General features: G+C 43.1%; 1 protein-coding gene and 1 long non-coding RNA gene across 6 annotated transcripts in view; both read right to left on the reverse strand.

The window, feature by feature from the left end:
• GALK2 (galactokinase 2) overlaps positions 1-14,015 on the reverse strand; it is a 1,491,044-nt gene that overhangs the window by 135,081 nt on the left and 1,341,948 nt on the right. The gene's annotated exons all lie outside the window — the stretch shown is intronic.
• Positions 3,913-4,297, reverse strand: LOC144826455 (uncharacterized). The gene is made up of 3 exons (XR_013609831.1): positions 4,214-4,297; positions 4,063-4,130; positions 3,913-3,980 (listed from the first exon to the last, which is right to left on the reverse strand). It is a non-coding gene; the product is annotated as an uncharacterized LOC144826455 (long non-coding RNA).

Consider the following 14,015-nt stretch of genomic DNA (forward strand, 5'->3'; position numbering starts at 1 on the left):
AGGAAGTAAGGCTTCTTTATTTTTGCCGTAGGCAGAGGGGATGAAGTACTTCGGGTTGTTAAAAACTTGTTTGGGCTGCTTAAGGAAGAAGGTTCCCTCTTTCCCTCTTAGGGGGGGTAAATACGGGTTATCTTGTGTCTTATCTATTAAGTATGATAAATGAAGGGCCTGGCACTTCAATTGCTACTGCCATTAATCATCATCCTTTGCTTAAACATGGGGCAAGAACCTTTGTTCCAAGGGTTAGGAATGGAACATCCATCATGTCACACACAATGGATTGTGGAGCAGAGCTCTTTGTCAAACGTTCTGAACTTCATCCTGGTATTTGAGAACAAGTCTACTCCAGTGAATAGAAGCTCCATCCTGAACTTTTTCCTGGAGATAGAAGCTTTAAAGTTGGTGAAAAGTGGTGACATCATAAATGTGGCTATTCACCCACCTGCTTTGACTCCTTTTTCTAGAATTACCTTTGGTTCATTGGCTATTGCAAATCTGGTCGTGCAAAACTGTGATTTCTTCCTAAAGTGAAAGATTGGAGTTGTCCCTGTTGTTGAGCATTTGGAACCCCTGGTTAAACTCGCAAAGTGTCTAAGTCAATGGTGGTTGATGCACTGGTCCAGATTATCACTGTATACAGGGGAATCTTAAAAGGTATAGTCATTTCATTGGCGCAACGTGACGAGTAATTAACTTTTTGCAGGGTTCTGTAGCTGATTTCCTTTCTGCTTAGTTTAAGGAGGATCTTAAGTGGAGTTGGGTGTCGGGAGCTTTGAATAACACCTCCCCTTCATCAATGAATAATGAGCCCTCGAGGTAGCTAGGGTGGGCTCCTACTGTCATGGAATATGGCTGGATTGCGACATAACCCAAAATGTAACTTTCTAAAGTTTCTTAACCCTTTAATTATATGCTTACAAGAAACCTGGCTGTGTATAGAGTTTACTAGTAGTGGTTATTTTGTATTCTCTTTTAATGCAAGACATTCTGAAAGGAGTCATGCTCGTGGGGGGGGGGTAATTCTATTTAAGAAAACGGTTAACTGGAACAATGTAGCTTACACACATCCATCGAATTTATGTCTTTGCTTGAAATTCAGTTTTGAAGATATTATTATTAATATAGATTATCCCCTGGTTATTATCATGGGTGACTTAAATGCAAAGGTGTCTAATTCTGCCTCTCTAATTTTGCTATTGTTGAAAAATAAGACGTTTGGTCTATTCCAGAGATTTTGATCCCAGATAAAATCAGAATGAACAAGAGTGGGTTTCTATTACTCAAAACTCTTGGAAAATGAGCCTTGATTATATTAAATAAAAGATCTACCACGAGCGAAGTTGCCTCATATACTTTTCATTCAACTTCTGAACAGTCTACTTGATTATGCAAGTGTCTCTTTTTAAATGTTTGGGGCTTCTGAGAAATTTACTGTATTCCCAACTGATATTAGTGATTGTAGTTTAGTTGGTACATGTATGGCCTTTGATCTTCAGGAATAAGTTCCAGGGAACCCTTGTTTGGGTAAGATTGGCTTCAATAAGTTGAATGGTCGTACCTTCTGGCCAGCCATGAATATTGCAGCCTCAAGTGGTAAGAATAATGGAATTTGTCTGACACTGCTTCTGAAAGGACTTTTACCTCAGATTCCAACGCCCCAGTTTGTAGGGCGATTCATCCTCTTTCCCTTCTAAAACATCGCACTTATCATGAATCCTTCTCTGGTTGGTCTCTGAAATCTCAAATTTCGAAAAGATATCTTCTTTTAAGCTCAAAAACATCAATTCCAATCGAGACTTTCCCCCCTCTGCTCCTGGAAGTATGTTGGTATTTTCCCCGGCCAAGGTACTGCCACGACTTTGCTCTGATGTTGATACTATGATGGGGGCAACCCTATAACAGAGGGGGCGTTTGCTTTATTAGGTACCTCCTGGGCCCTAACCTGGTCATTGGATGGGCGTTCCCCATCCACCGCTATTTCCTCCTCCATCAACAATGCAAAGCGATATTCCAGTTGTAGCGGGGCCGAGGCCGACGGTGCGCCTTTACACCCTTGGTTGCAACCTGCTCCATTATTTTGAAATAGGATGTTACGGAAGGGGTTGTTTTTACCAATGTGCGCACGGCCTTGGCTCCAACCGCTTTTTATTCCCTCCAGATTTTGTCACTTTTTTCTTTGGGGAGATTGGCACCACCTCCCCGACCGTTTTTCCTTCCATAACAGTTTTCCCTCTTTTTTTCGCCTCAAGGTAAGAGCGTAACTGATATCTATTTCTAGGCTGGGGGCGAGGGTCCCCTTATTAGACACACAACTGATATCCTTTTTGAGGCCCACTAGTGCCTCCAACCCTAGCTGAGCACTTCCACTTTCTAGATTCACAAGATCTATCCTCCCCCTTCCTCTTCTTATCTGTATCAGACTCCAAAACCATGAGAAGTGGGTCTCTTTCCATCTGCCAAGCCTCTGAGTGTATTCCTCCTCCGCTACTCCGCCTTATCCTTTCAGTCTGGACGTCTGAGGCAGGTCCCACACCACAAAGACCTTCTCGGCTCTTCGCGACTTTCTCCCCCTGCCTCCTTGGCCTGTATACTGCTCTGTCACTGCCGCCCACAGCGGACCACGTCTTCCTCCAGAGGTCAGCCCAGCATCTCCAAGTCCCGAGGTAATCAGCCGCTTCCCGGCCCATGTATCGGGGAGACATTTTTCTCGACGTTGAAGAGACAAGGTATTTTCGCTCCAATTAACTCTCCGAACTTTAGATGCGTCTTGTGTGCCTTTATGTGCCTTGTTGTAAAGAAAAACAGGAGTGTGACCCATAGACCAAATGGGATTGGGGTTCAAAGTTATAAAGAAAAAACAATATCCCAAAGGGTATAAATGAAGAAGACAATTTATATTGCCTGCACAAAGCATTACATGGATCAGAAAAAGGAGACGCTTATTCAAAATAAATTAGTTTTCAAAATTAATTTGTTCTATTTTGATATTCATCAGAAGAGAGGGAACATTTTATAAAGACACAATTATATACAGCACAAGATACAATAATTCAAATGACAACCAGAGAGACTTGGTGCTCAATATATACAAGTGATATGTGGCGACGCAAGTGCAAAGGTGAACAGCGATAGACGGCGCAAAGTGAACAAAGTGAGGAATTTACAGTGGATAGCTCAAAGATGTGACATGGAATCAGTGACGTTTTATAATGTGATTTGCAATTTCAATGGAGTTACGGCCAGGTGCGCCTATAGTTTGCGCTGTAGGGTCGACGACGTTTCGGTCCTTATACAGTGTGGACCATCTTCAGGACGAGGTTGTCTCGTTTTGGGGTGCTGTGGGGTGAGAGGAGACTGAGTTAGGGTCCCCGAATTTAAATTATCCCAACCGATGGGGCAGGGTAATAGGACATGGGCACATGGAAAGCGCAAGGGTAGGATAGGGCAAAACTATGGGAGAGGGAGGAAGGCTAGAAGGGACAGCCAGCGTGAATTAATGGTGCATGCAGAGTTCGCTAATGTAAATAAATCATGCATGCAGAGTTTATAGGGTGGGGGGTGTCCTATAAGCCAGGAAGCTGTCTCACAGGACAAGGAGCATTGTGTGCCCTGTTATATTGAGACGCACTTAGTCCAAAGCGATTTTAAAGGGCGGTCAATTATTTGGAGTCTAAGTGCCCCAATAAGGAAAACTCAAAAACCGGGGAGGCAAAAGCAGGGGACGTATGACATTAAAATTCAGACTAATTCCGAATTGGTCTTACCTGCACGTTACTGATTTAACATCCCTGATCCATAGGATCCGGCGAAAGTCAGTATAGCACCAGGGAGCTAAAATAAGACGGAGAAGTATTTTAAGTACATTGCGTCCCTGGGGGTCAGGAGTTCACAGCAGCAATATGAAGCAATTACCTTACTATCCTGGCGGGGCAGGGTGGATGTCCCGAGCAATTCCCGAAAAAGTTTTAACAGCACGAGAGCTGAAATAAAAGGAGAGCTATTTTGAGTATATTAGGTCCCAAAGGAGGTTAAGGGGGCATGGCGGCAGCGTGCGACAATTACCTTAGTCTTCAATCGGGTAAAAATGGACGTCGCGAACGAATCGAGGTAAGGTTCTGACAGCCAGGGACCTACAATTGAAAAGGACCCGTTAGCCCCAGAGTAGTATCTAAAAGGGAAAGAAATAAAAAGACCAAACAGGCGTCTCGGTTACCTGGAATATCCACGGTCCGGGAACGCAGTTAATCCGTTTGGGCAGCCCAGCCGAGGGTTAGGGAGCTTCTGAGATAGCGTATGGATCGCTAGCAGGGTCAAACGCGGAAGCGAAGGGGGCGAAGCTGGGGATGTGGAAAAATGACTGCGGGAGGGGGCGTGGTCAGTGACAAGTGGGTGTGATAAGGTAGGGCGAGCGGGAGAAATTGTGAAACAAGCTTGCGTCTAACAATAAAACAAAATTAAAGGAACCGGTATGTATTTTACAGGGTACTCGCATAGTTCCATTTACATGCAGTTCACGATCCATCAATTTGCCGAGGGAATTGGCAAGAACATAATATTTACATGTAAGTTTGAGAATACATGTATCACAACGAACATTTAATATATTACATATGCATATACGTTACAGTAGTGCTCATGAAAGAATTCAGACTGTTCAATATTGGAGGCCCAGATATCCACTAAAACTCTCAAACTAATGGAGGTTACCCTTAAGGATTCGTTCAAAGGGAATCCCACAGAAAAAAGTGTAATGGGACATTATTGGAGCCAAAGTAGAGAACCTGTATAGTATGAATGGCTACATGGAAATAGTGTTACCCCACTCTTCAACGGTGTTTAAGCCGGAATTTATAGAGTTACATAATGTCATCCATTTGCATTCTGCTCTATTTAGAAGGATCTTGATATCTCCCCCTCGAGGAGGGAGAGAGGGTTTGTCAATCACTTGCCATCTGATATCTGTATCCTGATGACCAAGGTCCAGGAAATGTGAAACCAGAGGGGCAGTAAGCACTTTACAGTTAATCCTGCTTTTATGCTGGATAATCCTTTGCTTTATCATTTGGGTAGTCTGCCCTATGTAGATGAGATTACAGGGACAGGAAATGGCGTAGATTACATTCTGTGTCCTACAGTTAGTGTGGTATTTCAATTTGTATGTCTGTTCTTTGTTAGTAAAGACCTTGGTGTTTTGGGTCAGTTCACATACGCTACAGCTTTGACATTTATAATGTCCCACCACTGGGTCCAATCCCCAAGCAGCTGTGATGGTATGTCTATTAGTAGAGGATTGTGGCCATGTAATGGCATGTACCAAGTGGCTTGCGATATTTCGGCCACGCTGGTACGAGAACAGAGGGAGTTCCATGAATGGTTTATGTGCTCGAAGTATTGGCCAGTTTTTCTTTATGATTTTACTGACTTCATTGCTGTGTGGGCTGAACTTCGACACAAAGGGGATTCTGTTCATAGTTTTTTTCGGTTGTGGTGAGAGCAGCGTATTTCTATGGCAATACCATGCTCTTTTTTTAGCTTGAGATACCAGGCGTCGTGGATAGCCTCTGTGGATAAGTTTTTTTGTGAGGACCTCAGCCTCCTTGAAGTAGTCCTTTCGCCATTTACAATTACGCCGTATGCGTAAGAATTGTCCATAGGGCAATCCATCCCTTAACCCTCGTGGATGATAGCTGGAATAGGCTAAAAGCGTATTTTTCTCCGTAGGCTTTCGAAAGAGGGTGGTGCCAAGTTTCCCATCTTCGGAATGAATAGTGACATCCAGAAATGGAAGATCGTTTGGTTTTATTCTCACTCGTGAATCTGAGATGTTCCTGGATCTGATTGAGCCATGTTGTGAAGGTATCCAAGATGACATTGTCTCCACTCCAAATCAATAGAACATCGTCGATATATCGATGCCATTAAAGTATATTGGACAGATATGGGTTGATGGGGTTCAGAATTACTGATTTCTCCAGGTCGTGAACGAACAGAATCGCAAAGTTTGGGGCAAAACAAGCACCCATAGCCACCCCCTTGATTTGCAAGTAATAGGTGTCATTGTATAGGAAATAGTTATTCTGTAAGGCGATCCGCAATAAAGACATGATGAAATCAGTAGGTATTTTGGTTGGTTGTGGTCTAGAAAGAAGGAGAGTTTGTATCACAAGAAGACCCTCATCATGTGGAATGTTAGTATAAAGGGATTCAATATCCATACTAACTAGTAGTTGGGATGCAGTATCAAAAGGTCTGTTTTCGATAGTATTGATTAGGTCGGTGGTATCACGAATGTAAGTATCAGTGCAAGGGACGAATTCCTTTATGACAGCGTCAATGTATTTTCCCAGCGGCTCCAAGATAGATCCACACCCAGATACTATCGGGCGTCCTGGAGGATTAAGTTGATCTTTATGTATCTTGGGCAAGACATACAGTACAGGGGTTCTCGGGCTGGGATTGTTCAAAAATTCTAACTCTTTCTTTGTGATGATGTTAAGTTCCTTTGCTTCATTTGTAACTGTCAGTATTTTCAATTTGATGTCTTCCAATGGGTCTTTAGAGAGTGGTTTGTAGTGGTTCCTGTTCGAAAGTTGTCGCTGTATTTCTTGGTCGTATTTATCATGACCTATCACCACAATTCCACCGCCCTTGTACGCAGGTTTAATGACGATATCTGAGTTGTTTTTCCAAGAGAGAAGAGCTTGTTTTTCAACCAAAGGAAGATTGTATGGTGTGAAATAGGGTTTGGATTTAAGATTCATGATATCTGTCATCACTAGGTGTTCAAATGTGAGAATCTCCGGGGGCATTGAGTTTAAGGGGGATTGAATGAAGAGGGCAGCCGGAAGGGAGAGATGATGGGGTATGGGGAATCCTGTTTATCCATGAAGAATTGTTTGAGTCTAATCCGTCTGAAGAATTTTAGTAAGTTCATTTGTAGTTCCAAGAAATCTGTGCGCTCAGTTGGTACAAATGTAAGGCCTCTAGAGAGGAGGGAGGTTTCTTCTTGAGTAAGACGATAGTCTGACAGATTAAAGATAGGTATTGCAAGATCGCCATTCCCTTCAGATTCAAGGTGGGGACCTTCAGGTACCCATACCCCATCATCTCTCCCTTCCGGCTGCCCTCTTCATTCAATCCCCCTCAAACTCAATGCCCCCGGAGATTCTCACATTTGAACATCTAGTGATGAGAGATATCATGAATCTTAAATCCAAACCCTATTTCACACTATACAATCTTCCTTTGGTTGAAAAACAAGCTCTTCTCTCTTTGAAAAACAACTCAGATATCGTCATTAAACCGGCGGACAAGGGCGGTGGAATTGTGGTGATAAGTCATGACAAATACGACCAAGAAATACAGCGACAACTTTCGAACAGGAACCACTACAAACCACTCTCTAAAGACCCATTGGAAGACATCAAATTGAAAATACTGACAGTTACAAATGAAGCAAAGGAACTTAACATCATCACAAAGAAAGAGTTTGAATTTTTGAACAATCCCAGCCCGAGAACCCCTGTACTGTATGTCTTGCCCAAGATACATAAAGATCAACGTAATCCTCCAGGACGCCCGATAGTATCTGGGTGTGGATCTATCTTGGAACCGCTGGGAAAATACATTGACGCTGTCATAAAGGAATTCGTCCCTTGCACTGATACTTACATTCGTGATACCACCGACCTAATCAATACTATCGAAAACAGACCTTTTGATACTGCATCCCAACTACTAGTTAGTATGGATATTGAATCCCTTTATATTAACATTCCACATGATGAGGGTCTTCTTGTGATACGAACTCTCCTTCTTTCTAGACCACAACCAACCAAAATACCTACTGATTTCATCATGTCTTTATTACGGATCGCCTTACAGAATAACTATTTCCTATACAATGACACCTATTACTTGCAAATCAAGGGGGTGGCTATGGGTGCTTGTTTTGCCCCAAACTTTGCGATTCTGTTCGTTCACGACCTGGAGAAATCAGTAATTCTGAACCCCATCAACCCATATCTGTCCAATATACTTTAATGGCGTCGATATATCGACGATGTTCTATTGATTTGGAGTGGAGACAATGTCATCTTGGATACCTTCACAACATGGCTCAATCAGATCCAGGAACATCTCAGATTCACGAGTGAGAATAAAACAAACGATCTTCCATTTCTGGATGTCACTATTCATTCCGAAGATGGGAAACTTGGCACCACCCTCTTTCGAAAGCCTACAGAGAAAAATACGCTTTTAGCCTATTCCAGCTATCATCCACGAGGGTTAAGGGATGGATTGCCCTATGGACAATTCTTACGCATACGGCGTAATTGTAAATGGCGAAAGGACTACTTCAAGGAGGCTGAGGTCCTCACAAAAAAACTTATCCACAGAGGCTATCCACGACGCCTGGTATCTCAAGCTAAAAAAAGAGCATGGTATTGCCATAGAGATACGCTGCTCTCACCACAACCGAAAAAAACTATGAACAGAATCCCCTTTGTGTCGAAGTTCAGCCCACACAGCAATGAAGTCAGTAAAATCATAAAGAAAAACTGGCCAATACTTCGAGCACATGAACCAATCATGGAACTCCCTCTGTTCTCGTACCAGCGTGGCCGAAATATCGCAAGCCACTTGGTACATGCCATTACATGGCCACAATCCCCTACTAATAGACATACCATCACAGCTGCTTGGGGATTGGACCCAGTGGTGGGACATTATAAATGTCAAAGCTGTAGCGTATGTGAACTGACCCAAAATACCAAGGTCTTTACTAACAAAGAACAGACATACAAATTGAAATACCACACTAACTGTAGGACACAGAATGTAATCTACGCCATTTCCTGTCCCTGTAATCTCATCTACATAGGGCAGACTACCCAAATGATAAAGCAAAGGATTATCCAGCATAAAAGCAGGATTAACTGTAAAGTGCTTACTGCCCGTCTGGTTTCACATTTCCTGGACCTTGGTCATCAGGATACAGATATCAGATGGCAAGTGATTGACAAACCCTCTCTCCCTCCTCGAGGGGGAGATATCAAGATCCTTCTAAATAGAGCAGAATGCAAATGGATGACATTATGTAACTCTATAAATTCCGGCTTAAACACCGTTGAAGAGTGGGGTAACACTATTTCCATGTAGCCATTCGTACTATACAGGTTCTCCACTTTGGCTCCAATAATGTACCATTACACTTTTTTCTGTGGGATTCCCTTTGAACGAATCCTTAAGGGTAACCTCCATTAGTTCGAGAGTTTTAGTGGATATCTGGGCCTCCAATATTGAACAGTCTGAATTCTTTCATGAACACTACTGTAACATATATGCATATGTAATATATTAAATGTTCGTTGTGATACATGTATTCTCAAACTTACATGTAAATATTATGTTCTTGCCAATTCCCTCGGCAAATTGATGGATCGTGAACTGCATGTAAATGGAACTATGCGAGTACCCTGTAAAATACATACCGGTTCCTTTAATTTTGTTTTATTGTTAGACGCAAGCTTGTTTCACAATTTCTCCCGCTCGCCCTACCTTATCACACCCACTTGTCACTGACCACGCCCCCCTCCCGCAGTCATTTTTCCACATCCCCAGCTTCGCCCCCTTCGCTTCCGCGTTTGACCCTGCTAGCGATCCATACGCTAACTCAGAGGTTCCCTAACCCTCGGCTGGGCTGCCCAAACGGATTAACTGCGTTCCCGGACCGTGGATCTTCCAGGTAACCAAGACGCCTGTTTGGTCTTTTTATTTCTTTCCCTTTTAGATACTACTCTGGCGCTAACAGGTCCTTTTCAATTGTAGGTCCCTGGCTGTCAAAACCTTACCTCGATTCGTTCGCGACGTCCATTTTTACCCGATTGAAGACTAAGGTAATTGTCGCACGCTGCCGCCATGCCCCCTTAACCTCCTTTGGGACCTAATATACTCAAAATAGCTCTCCTTTTATTTCAGCTCTCGTGCTGTTAAAACTTTTTCGTGAATTGCTCGGGACATCCACCCTGCCCCGCCAGGATAGTAAGGTAATTGCTTCATATTGCTGCTGTGAACTCCTGACCCCCAGGGACGCAATGTACTTAAAATACTTCTCCCCCTTATTTTAGCTCCCTGGCGCTATACTGACTTTCGCCGGATCCTATGGATCAGGGATGTTAAATCACTAACGTGCAGGTAAGACCAATTCGGAATTAGTCTGAATTTTAATGTCATACGTCCCCTGCTTTTGCCTCCCCGGTTTTTGAGTTTTCCTTATTGGGGCACTTAGACTCCAAATAATTGACCGCCCTTTAAAATCGCTTTGGACTAAGTGCGTCTCAATATAACAGAGCACACAATGCTCCTTGTCCTGTGAGACAGCTTCCTGGCTTATAGGACACCCCCCACCCTATAAACTCTGCATGCATGATTTATTTACATTAGCGAACTCTGCATGCACCATTAATTCACGCTGGCTGTCCCTTCTACCCTTCCTCCCTCTCCCATAGTTTTGCCCTATCCTACCCTTGCGCTTTCCATGTGCCCATGTCCTATTACCCTGCCCCATCGGTTGGGATAATTTAAATTCGGGGACCCTAACTCAGTCTCCTCTCACCCCACAGCACCCCAAAACAAGACAACCTCGTCCTGAAGATGGTCCACACTGTATAAGGACCGAAACGTCGTCGACCCTACAGCGCAAACTATAGGCGCACCTGGCCGTGACTCCATTGAAATTGCGAATCACATTATAAAAAGTCACTGATTCCATGTCACATCTTTGAGCTATCCACTGTAAATTCCTCACTTTGTTCACTTTCCGCCGTCTATCGCTGTTCACCTTTGCACTTGCGTCGCCACATATCACTTGTATATATTGAACACCAAGTCTCTCTGGTTGTCATTTGAATTATTGTATCTTGAGATGTATATAATTGTGTCTTTATAAAATGTTCCCTCTCTTCTGATGAATATCAAAATAGAACAAATTAATTTTGAAAACTAATTTATTTTGAATAAGCGTCTCCTTTTTCTGATCCATGTAATGCTTTGTGCATGCAATATAAATTGTCTTCTTCATTTATACCCTTTGGGATATTGTTTTTTCTTTATGTGCCTTGTACCGCTTCTTCTGCTTCTTTTCTGCAGGTTATTTCGTCCAATGCTTCAAACCATACCTCGCGCAGTGCCGGGAGCTCCCGCGACCGGCGTCAGCCTGCACCCATGTTCCTTCCAGATTAATGGAATTTGTGCTGGCCCTAAGAGACCACATGGGATGATCCTACTTCCTCTAATGAGTCCCTTATGGATGAGTTTCATAAACTGAGATCTAACTCCACAGGTCTTCAGTTGATGAAAAGATGCAATTCTTCATTAAAGGTATTAAAACAAGAAATACATTTCCGGAAAACAAACAGTACTTGTGATTCTCCTTGGTTAGACAGCAGGAAACTGGCCGTCTTAAGCAGATAAGATGTCATTGCAAACTCCAAGAGGGTAAGAGGGAACAAGATGTACTATGGCTTGATGTCAGAAAGACCGCAAGCTCTGAGGATATTAGGATGTACTGGTTTTTGATTGCTGAATATTATGACAAGAGGGTGAAGGCACAGGCATTTCCTATCCCAGAAAATGTCTGGGCGGAATACATCTCTCAGCTGCAGCCAAGTAACACTGACGTTGATGTATCTGGCGCTTTGTGTGGATGAAGAGATGTGTGCCTTATATGGTGCTCCCTCAGTAGCCAACATTTTGCAGTTTATAAAGAATGCAAGATCATCTGGAACTTTGGGCCTGATAAGGTTCCCATTGCAGTTATTAAAAAGGAGGTTACAGCATGGGGATCCTTTCTCGGCCAGCTATTCAATCACTGATATTCTTTGGGAAAATCCCCTCTTACTGGAAGGGTAGCATTGTTGCACAATTGTACAAGAAGGGTGCAAAATCTTACAGGCAAGTTTTAGGCAGATAGCATTGTTGGCTGCTTCTGGCAAACTTTTTACCAGGAATTTAATTTATCATTTGCAACATTGGGCCCATGATCATAATATTCCTCCGGAACAAGGCACGGAACTATGCTTGGGACATAGAACCTTAGTAGGCAGGGACTGAGTCATCCTACCACCGTAGTACCCATAAGTCTGGGACTGACTAGCTATAGTGTCTCACTTGCCCTCCTACTCCCTCACAATGGAACAAGTGATTAGACACCTCAGAACACAACACTCCTGACCCTCTCACGAATCACGCTGATGGGACACCCTTTCGCTCTCACACTCATAATTGTCCACAATAAGATCCGAAAGAGACACAAGAAAAGTTTAACATTTATTTCAACTATTGTGCACTAGTATGCAGTATACGTGCCACAATAAGTATGAAGATGTCTAACACAAATACGGTAAGTACAGTAAGTAATCCATAACACAGAAAAGGATCTGTCATGATATTAGACAGGGTAGACTAACACCCCTCCCATTCTACAGAAGCAAAGTGATTATATAGCAAAAGATCTCTGGGAGTTTGCAGTGGACCCCGTACTTTAGCAAGCACAGATGTACGTTCTACATCTCAGGTGTAGTCGCGATTTTCTGAAAAATCTCTCTCCAAGTGTCAATTTGCAGGTCTGTGCATACCTATATGACAAAGAGTATGTGTTCCCAAACAATAGTTGCATTCATGTGTTTTGTCTAGGTGCTAGAGCCTGACCAAAACATAATATAACAAGCGGCATTGTTGTTTGACCTTTTCTACAGTGTTTAGATAAATCCCAGAAATGAACAGATTGCAAAAATAATGGCAAGTTCAGTGTGAAAGTACAGAGTGGCACAAAGCAAAATACATGTGTATAGTAACGTTTGCAAAGCAGAGTGCAGAATGCAACGTGCTCATGCCAAATATAAGGATGATCCAGAAGACGCTGTGCCATTGCACAGGGATCAACTCCAGCCAATGGCCAGAATACCAGGTTATGAACGAGTTGCATGCCCAAGGAACAGTCCTGGTAACGGGCCAGTAAGGGACTCATTAACGGTTCGAAATCCAGGGAGGCTTGTGGTAGAGCAGCCAGTAAGACGTCCAGAGCCTATTGAAAAGGGCACCACATGCAATGAAACACAGGTTGTGTACAGGAGAAGTAAGTAAAGTGGAAGGTTAAACAGAACTCTGCATTCAGAGTGTCCAGGGGCAATACTCGAGTTAGCTGTAGCATGCGCTCACGGTACAGCTGCAGCGATGTCTGCCTGGGAAGGATCACAAAGGAAGCATCCATTACGGAATAGCAGAAACAGCACTACGACGCCCAAAATCAAGACGAGCAGCAGTGAGAACACACCAGACATGCTGGGAAAAATAGAATGCATAAACGCTGGTATTACTTGAAAAAGATTTTGAAAAGAAACACAAGACCGGAGCCCACAATTTTAAAAAAGGATGCCAGGCTTGCGGTATCAGAAGCATTAAATATTTGATTAATCAGTTCACTGAAGTGTAGGGGGAGATTTGTGTTTACTGGAAGTTCTCGCCACCTGCAATTCGAAGGTCTCAAGCTGAAGTGAGAGCCACTTCTTGTTGACACAATAACGCTCAGAGTCTGCTTAGCTTATAGAAATCTGTTATCAAAGTAAGAATGGAATGTCATAATGAACTACCTACACTCCAGTGTGGAGGGGGAAACAGGATGTTGTTGCAACAAGTGACTAATTGGGAAACGGATACCACATACAGGATTTCTGCACGCAGATCGCAACAATCCTGATTATTAAGGAAAAGATAGCTTCCATTTGAAGGTAATGTGATAGTGGGAATAATTGCGGGAACAATTTAAAATAACAAGCCAAATTAGGGGAGCCACATTACACGCACCACAAATTTTTACATACTGACAAATAAGGGAATGGCCGGCAGTTGAGTTGCATTCCTCCCCTGTAAGGAAACCGTCTCTCTCTGCCCATTGACAAGGATACGTAAAGGGCAGGGGACATAACTCATGTATGTACTTGCTCCCAAGGGGT

The sequence above is a fragment of the Lissotriton helveticus genome, chromosome 3_2 (genome assembly GCF_964261635.1).
Source record: "Lissotriton helveticus chromosome 3_2, aLisHel1.1, whole genome shotgun sequence".
Taxonomy (NCBI): domain Eukaryota; kingdom Metazoa; phylum Chordata; class Amphibia; order Caudata; family Salamandridae; genus Lissotriton; species Lissotriton helveticus.